We start from the raw sequence: 18300 nt of genomic DNA on the forward strand, positions 1-18300 counted from the left end.
TCAATACCCCTGAGGGCCATTTTGAAAATTTGGTTATGCCTTTTGGTTTGATGAATGCCCCAGCCGTTTTTCAGCATTTCGTGAACAGCATTTTTTATCATTTGATGGGAAAATTTGTATTGGTGTATTTGGATGACATTTTGATTTTTTTCTCCCGATTTCAAAACTCATAAGGAACATTTATGTCAGGTCTTGCTCATCCTGCGGGAGAATAAATTATATGCGAAACTGGAAAAATGTGTGTTTGCGGTTCCAGAAATTCAATTTCTGGGGTTTCTTTTCTCCGCTTCTGGTTTTCGCATGGACCCCGAGAAGGTCCGCGCTGTGCTTGAGTGGGAGCTTACTGAGAATCAGAAGGCGCTGATGCGTTTTTTGGGCTTTGCCAATTATTACAGGAAGTTAATTTTGAATTATTCTTCTATTGTTAAACCACTCACTGATATGACCAGAAAGGGGGTAGATTTTTCTTCTTGGTCAGTAGAGGCGCGTAAGGCTTTTTCTGATATCAAGGAGAGTTTTGCTTCCGCTCCCATCTTGGTGCAACCTGATGTTTCTTTACCCTTCATAGTTGAGGTTGATGCTTCTGAGGTGGGTGTGGGGGCGGTCTTGTCTCAGGGTTCCTCTCCTGCCAATTGGCGACCGTGTGCCTTTTTCTCAAGAAAACTCTCCTCCGCAGAGAGAAATTACGATGTGGGAGATAGGGAATTGTTGGCCATCAAGTTGGCATTTGAGGAATGGCGCCATTGGCTAGAGGGAGCCAGACACCCTATTACCGTATTTACTGACCATAAAAATCTGGCCTACTTGGAGTCAGCCAAGCGTCTGAACCCGAGACAGGCCAGATGGTCTTTGTTCTTTTCTAGGTTTAATTTTGTTGTCACGTTCCGCCCTGGAGTTAAGAATGTGAAGGCAGATGCCCTGTCACGTTGTTTTCCGGGAGGCGGGAATTTTGAAGACCCGGGTCCCATTTTGGCTGAAGGTGTGGTGGTCTCTGCTCTTTTTCCTGAATTGGAGGCAGAGGTGCAGGCAGCCCAGTCAGAGGCTCCTGATCTTTGTCCTCCTGGGAGGTTGTTTGTGCCTCTCGCTTTAAGACACAAGATTTTTAAAGAACACCACGATACGGTCCTTGCTGGGCACCCGGGGGTAAGAGCCACACTGGATCTCATCACTCGGAGATTCTGGTGGCCTGCACTTCGTAAGTCGGTTGAGGGTTTTGTGGCAGCCTGCGAGACTTGCGCTCGTGCCAAAGTCCCTCATTCACGGCCATCAGGTCCTCTCCTTCCCTTACCCATTCCTTCCCGTCCTTGGACACATCTGTCCATGGACTTCATAACGGACCTGCCTCGTTCCTCGGGGAAGACCGTGATTCTGGTGGTGGTGGACCGTTTTAGCAAAATGGTGCATTTCATCCCTTTTCCTGGTTTGCCCAATGCTAAGACGCTGGCGCAGGCATTTATTGATCACATTGTCAAATTGCACGGTATTCCTTCAGACATAGTCTCTGATAGGGGCACGCAGTTTGTTTCCAGATTCTGGAAGTCTTTCTGTTCTCGCTTGGGGGTTCGGTTGTCATTCTCTTCTGCTTTCCACCCACAGTCGAATGGCCAGACAGAGCGCGTCAATCAGAATCTGGAGACATATCTGCGCTGTTTTGTGGTGGAGAATCAAGAGGATTGGTGTTCTTTTTTGTCCCTTGCTGAGTTTGCTTTAAATAACCGTCGTCAGGAGTCCTCTGATAAGTCACCATTTTTTGGTGCATATGGGTTTCATCCGCAGTTTGGGACTTTCTCGGGAGAGGGGTCTTCTGGTTTACCTGATGAGGACAGATTCTCCTCCTCTTTGTCATCTATTTGGCAAAAGATTCAGGATAATCTAAAGAGCATGAGTGAGAGATATAAGCGTGTGGCAGATAAGAGACGTGTGCTTGGTCCGGACCTGAATGTTGGTGATCTGGTGTGGTTGTCTACCAAGAATATCAAATTGAAGGTTCCCTCCTGGAAGTTGGGTCCTAGGTTTATTGGGCCTTACAAAATCCTGACTGTCATCAATCCTGTTGCATACCGTCTTGATCTTCCTCAGACTTGGAAGATCCATAATGTTTTTCATAAGTCCTTATTGAAACCTTATGTTCAACCCATTGTACCCTCGTCTTTGCCTCCTCCTCCGATTATGGTTGATGGGAATCTTGAATTTCAGGTCTCTAGGATTGTGGATTCTCGTCTTGTCCGCGGTTCTCTTCAGTACCTTGTTCATTGGGAGGGGTATGGTCCTGAGGAGAGGATGTGGGTCCCAGTGACGGACATTAAGGCCTCTCGTCTCATCAGGGCTTTCCATAGGTCCCATCCTGAGAAGGTGGGTTCTGAGTGTCCAGAGTCCACTCGTAGAGGGAGGGGTACTGTCACAACCAGACAGCTGAGAAGCTCTGACAGAGGCCTTTCAGAACCTCCTCCTTGAGTTTCTGTGTTGTGGTATTCAGTTCCTCCTCTCGTTAGCCTCTCTCAGCTGTCATGTGTTGGACTAATTGCTTCCCTTTAAATTCCTCCCCAAAATGCTTTTCTGGGCGGCTTATACTACTTCCTGGAGTGTGTGTGCATGCTGACTTTGTTCTCCTGTTTGCTACAAAGCTAAGTGTTGTACCTTTATCTGTTTTTTTCTGTTTGCTGGATCCCAGGTGACCCTGACTCCCTCCGTATCTTGTGTAGGGAGCCGGTGGTCGTGTCCCCTCACTATTGTAGGGTGCTCAGGGCTTTATAGTCAAGGTTCCTGGATATGCAAACCTCCACCATTAGGATCTTTGCATAGGCTGAGCAGCCAGGGAAAGTGCCAGGTCTTCTGCAGGGGTCTCCCTTGGTTCCTTAGCTTTTGGATCCAGTGAGTCATATATGCATGTTGCTTTGTCTTGTTTCCTGTACACCGTCCGTGACAGCCAGGTTTTATTCCGAAGGTGGCATCCAGTGCCAACCTTAACCAGGAAATCACTATACCTGTTCTATATCCTGATCCTCAGGACATGGAGCAAGAGACTCTGCACACTCTGGATGTAAGGAGAACAGTCCTGATGTACTGTATGTGGAAAAAACTAAGCCCTTCAGATCCACAGAGAGTCTGTTTGTTCAGCATCTAGGCCCAAACAAAGCGACCGTATTACGATGGATATGATCCACCATCCAAAATGTTATGCTCTCAGTGATCGTATGTGCCCTCTAAAAATAAAGGAACACTCTACTCGCTTAACCGCCACATCCTGGGTGGAATTGGGCCAAGTATCTATCCATCAAATCTGTTCAGCAGCTACCTGGTCTTCAAGTTCAGCATTCATGAAGCACTACAGACTGGATATGCTACAAGCAGAAGGGGCTTTTTGGGGGAAAAGAGTGTTAGAGCTGGCTTCTCCTCTCTCCCTCCCTGATCTCATTGCTGTACAAATCCCATATGTTATTGTGCTGCCAAAGGACGTCCAGGAAAACAAAAATTTACTCACCGAAATGTTCATTTCCTGTAGTCCGTAGGCAGCACAGCTTTCCCACCCTTAATACACCTTTATTGCTGCATACAAATACAATGTGTGGTTCACTGGGTCTAACCTTTATAGGAGGTATAATTGAGTAATTGACTAATTAAGTGTTATGGTTAATAAATATGTCTCTTCGGTTGTACCTAGGGGACTAATATCCCATTTGTTATTGTGCTGCCTACGGACTACAGGAAATGAAAATTTTGGTGAGTACATTTTTGTTTTATGCACATATTTAAACTGAGAAAAATTGGTTAGAAAAGTGGCCTTGTTGCCCACAACCCTATTTTCTACACAAAGGCCCTGAGACTAAGCCTCACGCACCCGACCATATTTGTAGGCTGCATACATCTGCTGTCCACATCCATGTGGCTGTTCTGCAAATTATAGAGCAAGTCGTATTCTTGTCTGTTTTGCAGATAAGAATAGTCATTTCTATAATAGGGATATAGGAAAGTGCGGGATGCACACAGCCAGTATCCGTATTTCGTAGATCCACGGTTTGTTGACTGCAAAATACGTACAGTATATGTCTGAGTATGTCTGAGGCCTGAATATGACTGATTTTATTAACATGGAGATTCCAGGGATATTAGGGCCACCCAGGACCTGGACGATGGATAGACAAGGGTAGGCGTCCACCTAGGGTGCCACCTCGCTACCTGTAAGGGACAATCAGAGCCGCATCTGCGGTCTCTCAGCCTCATAGGCCTCAGGCTTATGTAGCAGTAGAACAATTCAAGAGGTCACATCGCAGAATGTGGCAAGGAACGGGAGTGAGGTCAGGTTTTTTAACTATTAACCATCTGGGGCACCATGGAAGAGGGGTGCATTATATACTGGCACTACAGGGGGAACATTATATACAAGTACTACAGGGGAGTATTATATACTGGCACTAGGGGGAGCATTATATACTGGCACTACAGGGGGAGCATTATATACTGGTACTACAGATGGGAGTGTTATATACTGGCACTACAGAGGGGGCACAATATAGCTAGCACCACAGAAGGGGGCATTATATACACATTTACCATGTGCCATATATTAATACTGGTCTTCTTATGTGGCAGAGGGTCCTGCACACCTCTGACCTCTGCCTGTGATGATCTGGGCCAAATTTGAGAAGAAAAGTTGTGGAGACGTCACCTGTAAGTCACTGGATCTGCCCTTTTTTTTGCCTCTTTTAAAATATGTTTTAATCTTTTTATTAGAAGATAAGGTCACTTTAAATTGATTTGGGGTAGGGGTGGGGATGCAAGTTGCCTGCTTTGCCTAGGGCACCAAAATAACTCATCGCAGCCCTGGGGCAACATGTCAGGCAGGAGCAGATAGTCTGGCTGTCCATAGAGCCCTGGCTGAGAGGATCAAAGGACTTTGTTGAGGAGAGAAGTGTGTCGGGGAAGTGTGTCCAGGTGACAATCCACACTTCTATATGATTAGTTTGGGGTCAGAGGCTAGGAGACACATGAAGAGGAACTGAAGATGAGACTGTTGATAAGTCATTCTTCTTTGGACATATCACCACAAAAATGGTTGAACATTTACATATCAGATGAGGAGGTTTGAAAACCAGCAATAGGAAGACCTCATGATACATCAAGTGACAAGTCTAAATCTAATGGGTGCGTGTTCGTATCATGTCAGGGTCAGCTGTCCTTCCGGTTTATTCCTTTATGTGCAGATTATTCAGAAATTGCACCATCCTAGTTAGCAGGTTGGATCTGATATTGCTGGTCAGCCCTGTTTTAGTATTTCCTATTGTAATTTCTGGTTTATTTTCTGTTAAATAAAATAAAAAAACAGTGAAAGTCAAAAATTCAGGGAAAATACAAGAGATTAATGGGGGGGTTAATTACTCACTAAAGTATTCAATGTATATTAAATATAGAATATCTCTACGTTTCTATATTCTTGTGAAGAAGAAAAGAAAGAGAAGTGTCCTGTGAAGTGTGTCCAGGTGGCGATGGAGTCGTAATGTAGCCAGCCTGGTTACTTTACAGCTGAAGGTCTGGAGTCACAGAAGGAAGACATGGAGACAGGGGTGGACTGGACAATTATCTTTGGGCCAATGCCCAGTGGGCAACCCGAGCCCCCTGCATGCTTCCGGCCGGCTACATAACTATCTAATGCTGGGAGCGTCAGGTAACTATGTACCAGCGGGTGGCCACAAACCCCCCTCCTGAATCCAACTGTATTGCAGCCCATGACCAGAGAAGGGGAGACGATGGCTTCCTGCACCACAGTTCAACCTCATAGGCTTCAGGCTAAGTGGCCTGAAGCCTATGTGGCAATATAATAGACTACAGGCAGTCGTGAGGCAATGATGATATCATGACCGCCTGTGCTGGGCCGCATACGGCACAATGACATCATCACAACCACATGAGCCAGAACAAAGGCCTGTAAGGCTGCAGAATGGAAGAGTTTGCAGCCTGCACTGCAGAAGATGAAATGTAATGGAACAAGTATCCGATTCTTTTTTGTACTTGCTATGTGGGCATTACTAAGAGTACTATAGGGGGCATTACTAGCAGCACTATAGCAAACATAGGACAGTGGGGGAAATATAGGGGGACATTACTGTTTTACTAGTCAATGGGGTCACTATAGGGGCATTAATAACAGTACTATGGCAACATTACTGGGCAACTATAGGGGCATTACTAGCATGAGTATAGCAGGCATAGCTCATTGGGGGCACTATAGGGGGCATTACTCATAGTACTATGGGGACATTACTGGGCAACTATAAGTGGCATGAAAATGAAGCGATCAGCGTCCATTTTATGGCCACAAGACCCGGACGCTCCTATTGTTCTATGTACAGAATGTAATGTAGACCTTTTGATTCAGTAGAACAATAAGTCTCCAGACGTATGACCTCAAGTTAGTAATAAAATGCAGCCAAATTATGGCTTATCTGTCCAGCAGGAGAATCATTTAAAATGGCTCTTAATTGTAGAAAAGTGCAAAATATTTTATTACAGTAGTCATCTTGGAGATGGTTTCAGTAGTTTGAGATTGCGTTGACCCGTCCATGTTATTTATACGTTCGGAAGCCTATACCACTTGTAAAAACTGAACACAATATAATTTGTGACTATATGTAGATCAAAAAGTCACAGGAATCCAACAAAACCAGAAGAAATGCCAAGCAAACTTGGCCCAGGACTTTTATCGCATAATTGGGGAGGGTGTTAGTTCAGTAGGAGGGACAAATGGCAGAAGCTGTTGAACTGTGATGTTATGTTGACACTTCTCCATTCTTCTATCACCTCTCCATGCCTCCACAAAGTGTGACTAAGAGACAATGAGAGGCAACATCATGGATGGGACAGCAAAAGGTCTGCAGGTTCAAGAGGATGTTCCTAAAATTGTGATCTTGGTTGGAAAGTTTCTTGAAAATCCATCCATATGAGGATATAGATGGGTATATAAATTGATGGCAGATGGGCACCAACTAGCCCATGATTCCTTGTCAATATAAAAAATACAGACCAGGATTTATTTTTATTATTTTACTTCTTTTTTTTTATTATTGTATTCCTTTTCTATATAATGGAGCCAACCTACACCTTTGGAATCATATATGCAAAGACATGTGAAGCCATTGAATGTATGGCTTGGTGAATGGTGTCTGAACCAAGGGTTTGGCTTTGTGTCTCATGTTAGCTCTCGTTGGAATGGAAAAGAACTGTACAAGAAATATGGTTTGCATCTTTCTCTCAAGGGAACGAATGTCCTCAGTGAACAGTACCAAGTATTTGCTTAGGAGCATTTAAACTAGGAAAGGGGGGCAAAAGAGTGATAATCCAGCAGTCCGACTGCCCCCCGGGAACAATGCCAGAAGATGCCAGTAGCACAAAGGTTAAGAAATGACAAGCTCAGATTCTTGTCTACAAATGCTCGCAGTTTAGGGAATAAGATCAATGAACTTGAGGCTATAATGGCATCTGAGAATATAGATGTAGTGGCTGTTACTGAGACGTGGATCAATGGGAGTAATGACTGGGATATAACAATATCAGGGTTCTCTCTATACAGGAAAAACAGAGAAGGCAAGAAGGGGGAGGGGTGGCCCTGTATGTGAAAGAAAGCATTAAATCTAATTTGATACAAGTTAGCGAGACCAATTTAGAGTCAGTTTGGGTTACCTTGCAGCTTAATAATCATAAGGTAACTCGTGTAGGTGTGATATATAGACCACCTAGTCAAGTCAAAGAATTAGATGATCTACTAGTTGAGGAAATAGCTAAAATGACATTGAAAGGGGAAGTTATCATTATGGGAGACTTTAATCTTCCTGATGTAAACTGGAAAACCAAAATAGCTAGTTCTGCCAGGAGTACAGATATTCTAAATTCCCTACTGGGATTATCTCTACAGCAAGTAGTGGAGGAGCCAACCCGGAAGGAGGCCATTTTAGATTTAGTATTCACAAATGGGAATTTGGTATCTGATATTACTGTAGGGGAAAGCTTGGGATCTAGTGATCACCAATCAGTGTGGTTTACTATAAGTAACATAAGCCAGGCTATGAGCTGAGCGCTGCGATTGGCCAGCGCTACAGCATAGGAGAAAGAGACGCCGGCAGGTTCCCCTGGGTGGAGCCTAAGTTCCCCTGGGTGGAGCCTAACTAGGAACAGACCGGAGGCTATAACCGGAGAACGCAGCGGCGGCCGGGGATAACAGTAAGTGCAGGGGGATCCCTGGGCGCCGCTCTACACGTCGGTATAGTCAGTTTACATACTTTTTGTGATGAAAGGTCCTCTTTAAGCATGCATGGGATAAGGCCATCCTTCATATACTGTAAGATAGGGCCAGGGGCTATTCATAGTATTCAGTATATTGGGCAGACTAGATGGGCCAAATGGTTCTTATCTGCCGACACATTCTATGTTTCAATGTTTCTATGTTGTTCAAAGAAATCAGAAAAAAACTAATCAAGAAAAATGTAGTCTATCGAACAGTCAACGTATATTTACAATGAGTGTAAAACAGTCAACGAGAACATGCCATCCCAGATGAGGACTCCTGTGTCCGGGAGTTGGAGAGCTGAGAATTTCCCACAGTGCTGTGTGAAAATAGCAAAGAACCTCAAATTGTGGAGATAGTGTCACCTTTTTATTGTGAAGTGTGTTCTTAGGAAAGACACTTCTTGACCCCCAAGAGTGCTCCACCCTTTTGACGTCTCTAATACTTTTCATGAAACTTTGATGTCAACATGTCCTTCCGAGGTCTGTCTGAAGCCAATTAATGGAGATATCACTTTCGGTTATATATTGAGATGCAAAAGATTTCCGAAGGACGTTCATTCTCATTGGACGCCTTCTCAACATATTGAAATATTTTTTTAATTTTCCTTATAAGTAAAATATTAAATATTCATAAGGCTACATACACACGACGGCCGTTGAAAATGGACACAATGACCATTCTGCATCCATGTGTGCATCCATTTTCTGGCTGTTTGCACCTGTATTTCATGGTCTTTATTTATTAATTTTTTTCGCATCCCAACTTCCTCTGTACATCTCACAGTGATCCCAGTATGTAAAGGGTGGCCCACGAAACAGTAGCCTGCCTCTAATATCTCCAAATCAAACTGTAATAGTAAATATGTCTTAGTTGTCCATAGGAACCAATCAGAGCTCATCTTTCCTTTTTTCAGAGCCCTGTAGGAACTGAAAGCTGAGCTCTGATTGGTTGCTATGGGCAGCTAAGACTGATTTATTATTCAGTTTTATAAAAGTGGCCTATTGTGTCAGAAAGAGGGTGTTCTCCCTGGAACAGTGAATAGTGAGTGTGGAAGGCCATATGAGAAGCAGATCGATTAAGGAAACGCAAGAGACCTTTGCCGACAAGTACCCAGGAAGAAAACCACCAGCTAGACGTTGTATTCAGGGTCTGGTTAGGAAATGGCATCAAACATGAAGAAACAGAGGCTTCCATCAGGATGGCTGAAGTTGTGCATGAAATTGCAGCAGATTGCAAGTAGACCCGCAAAAATCAACTAAAAGACTGTCTCGGCAAGTTGGTGTACCAGGAACAAGGTGTCAGCGAGCGCTGAAATCTCTGAACCTGAAACCGTACCGAATAACGCATGTGCAGGAACCGAAGGAGTCTGACAATTACTGGACCTGGTTGCTGACTATAACACCACTTCACCTCCAGAAAATTGGCATTTGGAGTGCAGTGTCAGAAACACAAACAGTTTTCTTTAAATCAGCTGGGAATTGGGAATACCGCAATTTACCTGGACATCTCTGAACAGTTTTATAACCAACTAACACCAGAAGAAAAAATGTCCTGTTTTTTCCAACAAGATGGGGCACCATGTCGCACCTCACGGAACTCAATGGCACGGGTTGAGTGAATTTCCAGTAAAACTGAGCAAATAGGAAGAAAAAGATGTACACAATTATGTCAACTGCATAGTGAGACTTAAAAGATTATCTCATTGCATTGGCCGGGAATCGAACCCGGGCCTCCCGCGTGGCAGGCGAGAATTCTACCACTGAACCACCAATGCCCTGAATGAATGTTCTCTTCTCCTTTAAGGAGTTCAGGACATTGGTAAGATGTTACAGCACAAACGATATGTGCTCTTCATAGCATAGGACGGACCTTGAGGTTCAAATGTACATGATGTGCTCCTTATGTCCCCTGTCAGCCCCTTAAGATATACCGTAATAACTGTGTTCTTTATATGGTATTTTACATACTGTGGGCTCTGTGTTATAGTAGTTATATCCTTGTACATAGGAGGCTGTATTATAGTAGTTATATCCTTGTACATAGGAGCAGTATTATAGTAGTTATATTATTGCACATAGGAGCAGTATTATAGTAGTTATATTCTTGTACATAGGAGCAGTATTATAGTAGTTATATTATTGCACATATGAGCAGTATTATAGTAGTTATATTCTTGTACATAGGAGGCAGTATTATAGTAGTTATATTCTTGTATATAGGAGCAGTATTATAGTAGTTATATTCTAGTACATAGGAGGCAGTATTATAGTAGTTATATTCTTGTACATAGGAGCAGTATTATAGTAGTTATATTCTTGTACATAGGAGGCAGTGTTATAGTTGTTATATTCTTGTACATAGGAGCAGTATTATAGTAGTTATATTCCTGTACATAGGAGCAGTATTATAGTAGTTATATTCTTATACAAAGGAGGCAGTATTATAGAAGTTATATGCCCTGAATGAAAGTTCACTTCTCCTTTAAGGAGTTCAGGACATATGTGAGACATTACAGGACAAACGATATGTGCTCTAAATAGCACATGAAGGATCTTGAGGTTCAAATGTACATGATGTGCTCTCTATGTCCCCTGCCAGCCCCTCAAGGTACATACCGTAATAGCTTTGTATGGTATTCTACATACTGTGGGCTCTGTGTTATAGTAGTTATATTCTTGTACATAGGAGCAGTATTATAGTAGTTATATTCTTGTACATAGGAGCAGTATTATAGTAGTTATATTCTTGTACATAGGAGCAGTATTATAGTAGTTATATTCTTGTACATAGGAGCAGTATTATAGTAGTTATATTCTTGTACATAGGAGCAGTATTATAGTAGTTATATTCTTGTACATAGGAGCAGTATTATAGTAGTTATATTCTTGTACATAGGAGCAGTATTATAGTAGTTATATTCTTGTACATAGGGGCAGTAATATAGTAGTTATATCCTTGTACATAGGAGGCAGTATTATAGTAGTTATATTCCTGTACATAGGAGCAGTATTTTAGTAGTTATATTCTTATACAAAGGAGGCAGTATTATAGTAGTTATATTCTTGTACATAGAAGGCAGTATTATAGTAGTTATATTCTTGTACATAGGAGGCAGTATTATAGTAGTTATATTCTTGTACATAGAAGGCAGTATTATAGTAGTTATATTCTTGTACATAGGAGGCAGTATTATAGTAGTTATATTCTTGTACATAGGAGGCAGTATTATAGTAGTTATATTCTTGTACATAAGAGACAGTATTATAGAAGTTATATTCTTGTACATAGAAGCAGTATTATAGTAGTTATATTCTTGTACATAGGAGCAGTATTATAGTAGTTATATTATTGTACATGGGAGGCAGTATTATAGTAGTTATATTCTTGTACATAGAAGCAGTATTATAGTAGTTATATTCTTGTACATAGGAGCAGTATTATAGTAGTTATATTATTGTACATGGGAGGCAGTATTATAGTAGTTATATTCTTGTACATAGAAGCAGTATTATAGTAGTTATATTCTTGTACATAGGAGGAGTATTATAGTAGTTATATTCTTGTACATAGCAGTATTATAGTAGTTATATTCTTGTACATAGGAGGCAGTATTATAGTAGTTATATTCTTTTACATAGGAGGCAGTATTATAGTAGTTATATTCTTGTACATAGGAGGCAATTTTTATTAGTATAAACAAACATAACAATACATTCAATCTGAATGAACAGAAACAATGGTCATTTACCAGAAATCATACATATCCAACAGTATAAATAATAATAATGATGATAACTTTAACTTAACAATAGTCCATTGCTGTTAAAGGAAAATATAGTAAATAGATCAGTAATAAACACAATTCCATTATGAAGATCAGTCCACATCCACCATATGTACCTTCCTCCATAACGTCCTGTTTCTCTCCTTTTTCCTACATTCTAAGTTCTTTATCCACCTCAGCTCTGACAGGATCAGGATCACCGCTTGCCTGTGATGGAACGGCTCGCTATGTACGGAGACTTTTGTTCTAGTATGCCAGTGGTAGTATTTAATGACTGTTATAATCAGGTACATGGTCCCCAGGTCAATGTCATGTATACTGGCTGGTACCCCATAGATGATGTCTGGGTATGTAAGATGCCGCAGTCTAGGGATCTTTAACCTAGAGGATACCTCCTGCCATATTTTCTGCCCCTCCTCGCACTCAGATAGAAATGTGCCATTGTCTCCTCCTGTTGACATCCTAAGGGACACTTACGCTCTGTCACACTCAGATGTTTTAGATTCCCCTTAACATAAAGCTTTCCATGCAAGGACAGCCAGGCTATGTCAAAAAAATTTGCGGGGAGCCTGACTCCATTAAGAAACCTCAGACTTTCTTTTAAGGTTACTGTTGTACAGTCTTTTAATGCGGGCTGTATATAAAAGAAAGTCCTACATATGGTCAGGTACAGCTCTTTCCTGGTCTTACTCTCAATACACCCTTTATCAATCCGCCAGTTTCTCAAGCATCGGAGACCATATTCCAGGTACTGGGGGAGGAAGCCCCGAGTCAACCGACCCCTCTTGAGACTGCCGCCTCGCACCCAAGACTCTGCAAAAGGCAATATCCAGTCCCTGACACTGTTCACCCACAGGGAGCTGTTCTCTGAGTCCAGGTCACCAAAATTGACTTTTAGGAACAAGGAGTCAAAGAACACCCTTGGATTTAACATATCCAGCCCACCCTCTCTCCTCTGTAGGTAGGTGATCCCTCTTTTTACTGGGTTTAACCTGTTCCCCCAAAGAAGCTGGAAGAACAGGCTAAAGAGCCTAGCTGAGAAAGATTCTGGCAAAGGAAAAACGACAGAGACATACAAGAAGACAGGGACCAGGTAAGTCTTCAGCATTTTAACCCGTTCTCTATAGGTCAGCCTCCAGTTCTTCCATCGCTGAACCTTTGCATTTCCAGCTTCCAACTTCTCCTCCCAATTTATCCTGGCGTTATCGTCCCTCCCAAATTTAACCCCTAAGATCTTAATATAGGTGGAGGCTTTCGCAAATTGTGGCAGGTCAAAGTCTGGATCAGAATCCAGTGTCCAGAAAGCTTGACTCTTCTCAAGGTTGACCAGAGACCCTGAGCCCTTCGAGTAGCTTCTGATGGCTGCCGACAACATCTGCACCTCACGAGGCCCAGATATCACCACAGTCACATCATCCGCATAGGCAACAACACTCAGAGGCAAGCAGTGGGGGACCGGTACCCCCCGAAAATCACACTCCTGCAGCGACCTCAGGAACGGGTCTAGGGCAAACACATACAGCAGTGGACTCAACGGGCAACCCTGTCTCACCCCTGCCTCAACCCTGAACGTGCCACCCTGCCAACCATTGACCAGAGGAAAGCTCTCTGCCTCTCTATATAAGGTTTTCAGCCAATCAATAAATTGCCCCGGAATACCGTACTTTGACAAAGTGGCCCATAGATACTCGTGGTCTACTCTGTCGAAGGCTTTAGCCTGGTCAAGACCAACAACATATCTCCCACACCTCAGAGCTTTACATCTCTCAAACATCTCCCTTATCGAGATGACTGCTCCAGAGATGTTCCGCCCTTTTACTGTGCCAAACTGACAGCCTGCCAACAGTGCCCGGGACAAACAGACTAATCTAGAGAAAAGGATTTTTGCCATAATTTTCCTGTCGACATTCAAGAGGGCAATCGGCCTCCAGTTCTTGATGTCGCTAGGCTCCTTACCTTTAGAAAGCAGAATTAGCGATGACACCCTCATGGACGGAGGCATCAGGTGATTTTCTAGACAATTTTTATATACGTCCACGAGGATTGGAGCCAAGTGGTCTCTGAATTTCTTATAGAATTCTGCGGTAATACCGTCCGGACCTGGTGCCTTCTTCAGATGTAATTTATCAATGGCCACTTTAACCTCCTCCACCGTTAATTCTGCTGTTAAAGTAGAGAAGTCCAAATCATTAGTATCAGGGCCTGGAGTTGCCTCCAAGAATTGTGTCATCTTCTCTTTATCCAAAACCTTCTTCTGAAATAAGTCAGTATAGTAAGATCTCACCACCCCCAGGATACCCTCCCGAGATTCCTGCAAACCACCCTGGGAGTCAGTGAGACCTGTGACCACCTTGTTTACTACACGCTCCCGGCAGTTCTCAAAGGGATCAGGTGACCCTAAGGAACCATAATCTCGTTCCAGAACCAGGGAGGTGTACCTGCTGTACTGATACTGCCTTATCTCAGATTTCAGTCGGTTTATCTTTTGCTGGTCCCCCCCATCTGCCGAATACAGTGACTCCAATTCTTTCCGCTGCTTGAGATACTGGCTGTACTTACTCTTCCCCTTCTTAAATGACAGTCTCCTCAAGAGGGATCTGATCTCCTCCTTGACGTCCTCCCACCAGTCAGCCATGCTATCATAAAAGTCCACTCTCTCTAGTTGTTGCTGAAAAAGAAAGTGGACACAATCCTGGGCAAAAGGATCCTCCAGGAGACTGGAGTTAAGTCTCCATAGCCCTCTACCAACATCTGGACGCTTCATGGATCCCAAACAGAATGACAAGGCCAAGTGATCAGAGAAAGGGACAATTTTCTCACACATCCCACTAACCACTTCTGTAGGGTTTACAAAAGCCATATCAATGCGACTGTTCCTGTCAGCACAGGAGTATGTAAATTTTGGCTTCCTACCACCCTGTGTGAACACATCGCTGAGGCCTGCCTGCTGGATCATACTATTTAGGAACTTGGAGTCCCTGGTCACTGCTCGGCCAGAGGATCTGTCACCCGATGTCCTAGTGACATTGAAATCTCCAGCCAACACCACTGGGACAGAGGTAAAAAGATACGGCTTAACCTCGCTAAATAACTGGACCCTTTCCGCCACTGACTGTGGACCATAGATATTAATGAGCCGGAGTCGTCTACCATGGATTGTGACCTCCAGGACCAGACACCGACCCATAATAACTTCTGTCAGTCTGTGTACAGTCACATCATTGGTGGTGAACAATATAGCAACCCCGGCATAAGGCTCCACAGCCAGTGACCAGAAAGAAGGACCCGACCTCCATTCCCCCTCAGCCTCACGTAGAAGTCCAGATGTGGTCAGACGCGTCTCCTGTAAGAAGATGACATCTGCATCAATAGATCTCAGGTGGTCATACACTATGTGCCTTGTCTTTCTTACTTTAATACTGTTGACATTGCTGGAAAGCACTTTTAAAGAGAACCCGGCCATCATTACACAACACAAAAGGAAGAGCAGCGAGGTAATACCCATCATCATAGGTCGGAGTCGGAGTTGCCCTGCTTACCACCTGTCTCCATGTCTGATTCTACCTGGGACTCTACAGCATAGGGTTTCCTTTTGGTCGGTGGATCCTCAGTGTCCCCTTCACATTCATCATCTATTTTCTTCAGTTCTTTCTCATAATCTCCCTCAGACTCTGACAGGACTTCATACCTGTTGGATATGACCATAACCTCTGCCCCCTTATGGACTTTCTTCTTGACACTCTCTGCCATGCTGTACTCACCCTCAGGCTTACGGGAGGACTTGTCTTTTTTCCTCCTCTTGTTGCTCTTATTTTCCTCAAATACTGCTGGTGATGAAGAAGAAGCTACCCCTGACTGTTGCTGGCCCTCAGGGACAACCTCCATACTCCCCTGTGCAGCATCTGGGACCTCATGTTCTGGAGCTGCAGTACCTGATCCCTGCTGGACTTCTTGTCTGGTCAGAATTGACCCTGACATTAAGGCCTCCTCCTCTACAGCATCTACCTCTAACAATTCCTCATCAGGAAGCTCCTTACAGATATTGTGCCATGCGTCCGGACAATCTCTGTGAGGGTGACCCATCGCACCACATAGATTACATCTGATGTTCTGACAGTTTGCACTTATGTGGCCAACCTCACTGCACAGATTGCACTTGACCACAGTGCACACACTTGCGACATGACCGGCTCTGCCACATTTAAAACACTTCCTGGGCTGACCTGGGTAGAAGCAGACGCCTTTCTCTCTCCCAATGAAGAAGGAGTTTGGTAGATGCCACGTGACACTATTATGCTGTCGCAGCTTCACCAAAACCTTCCACCCTCCAGTCCAGATACCATCATCATCTCGGTTCTTGGTGAGATCAGAGACCATGTCACAGTGTCTCCTGAGCCACACAACAATGTCCTGGGGAGGGACGGCTTCATTCCAGAACAGGATATTAACCGTGACGGTATCTGGCTTGGATATTGGAATAAAAATAAATTTACTCCAATCGTCAGTGTCTCTGAACCTGGGGAAAGTAGCCCAAAATCTATCCAGATTAGACATGACCTTGAAGCTGACGTCATAGCCCTGTCTATCTGGTAGATTAATGACTGCCAAGATGTCCGCTGGCACGAACCCTATCTGGCGACACAGGAGTTCTCGGACCACAAGCCTCCGATCTGAGAGGTCTTCTTTGGCGCCTCGGTGTTTAAACCTCACTACATTTCTCCTTTTAAAGGCCTGACCTGTATAGTGAGCGCCGGAGGAAAAAGATGGAGCACCGCGGCTCCAGGCATTACTGGGGGGGACCTGGCGGGGTTCAGGGCCCTGACTTATTGGGGGGGTGTCTGCACTAGGGGGGCCACTCACACCTTCTGTGCTTGAGGGTAAAGGTGGAAAATCACCCTCATTACTCTGTGGAGATTCCTCCAGCTCGTCCACCTCTATGCCATCATCAGATATCTCCCATACAGACTGTACATTCCCCCCAGACACTGACCCCTCAGGTACATGTCCACCATCACCCCCAGTCTCTGCCCCAGCAGTAGAGATCTGCTCTGCCACCCCATCACCTGGATGTACGGATGCATGTCCATTGTCCTGCTGCACTGTGCCTCCTGGGACTTGTAGTGCTGGTGTCTGAGGTCCATGTGTCTCCTCAGGGATAGCTGCAGATCCTTGTGGCCGCTGTTGCAAACTGTCCTGTTTATAAATCTCTCCTTTTTTAAAGGAAAACTTTGCGGCTTGTAGCACAGGTCTTGTCGCTTGCTGGGCCTCCTCAGGGGTAACACTGGAATCCAGTTCAGCAAGAGAAAATCCAGATTCAAGGTTCAGGCCTTGGCTGGCAAAACGCTCCTGGTGCCTATAGGACTCAGCAAGTGGTCCCATCCTGTCCAGGACAATGTCCATCTGCTTTACCAGGTCACCAAGTTCCAAGCTGAGTGAGTGTAGCTTACGGTCGTACACGGCTGCACAGTTTGGATTTGCAGTCTTTAGCTTGTATACACAGTCAATCTCAATTTGCAGCATTTGTTTGTGTCCCTTCAGCTCCTCCATTTTCCTCACCAGGGCAGGGATCTCCTCTGCTAGCTGCAGCTCAGGTGCACGGGTCTCTCTCGTTTGGTGTCCAGTCTTGGGCAGCTTCTCAGGCTGTTTGAACTCAGCAGACCTGGAGCCTCCATCAGATTTCTCTGAGGATATCTCTTGTGCCACAGCCACAGATCCTTCAGCATTTTTGCTGCTGCCACCTCCAGACTGAGACCTGGTGCGGCCTAAGCGTGCCATGGTCACCACCTCACACTGCTGCAGGTTCTGCTGTAATGTCAGCCTCTCCAGAGATGTCCTCCGCTGCCTGTGTGCTGGAGGGGTGAGCTGCACACCTGATGCATGTGCTGCGCCCGGTCTCACCTCCTGTGCATCCTGCACGCTTGGATTGCCACTTCTCACAGAAGATACCTTTTGGGGGTCACTATGCTGTACTGGACGCTGCATGCCTGGGCTGGAGGTCTGCTTCTCTGCACCATTCTTAGCTGTACTCACTGCTGCTGAATCCTTCTTTCCTTCTGGAATCACAACTGTTACTCCATCTTTCTTACTTGCACTTAATGCTCTGGTGTTCCCTCCATTCTGGCCATTCCTTGTCACAGGATTCACTTTTGGACTTGTATCCATACTAGAGAAAGCCTGGGAGTTTCCTCCCAGTGGAGGCCTGGAAGCCTGGGCCTTGCTTGGGGAAGTTCCCCGCCCA

At 44.4% G+C, this 18300-nt stretch overlaps 1 non-coding gene across 1 annotated transcript; it reads right to left on the reverse strand.

Moving 5' to 3' along the window:
* Positions 1-9981: 9981 nt before the first annotated feature.
* Positions 9982-10052, reverse strand: TRNAG-GCC. Its single transcript has one exon. It is a non-coding gene; the product is annotated as a tRNA-Gly (tRNA).
* Positions 10053-18300: the final 8248 nt, after the last annotated feature.

The sequence above is a fragment of the Bufo gargarizans genome, chromosome 2 (assembly GCF_014858855.1).
Source record: "Bufo gargarizans isolate SCDJY-AF-19 chromosome 2, ASM1485885v1, whole genome shotgun sequence".
Taxonomy (NCBI): domain Eukaryota; kingdom Metazoa; phylum Chordata; class Amphibia; order Anura; family Bufonidae; genus Bufo; species Bufo gargarizans.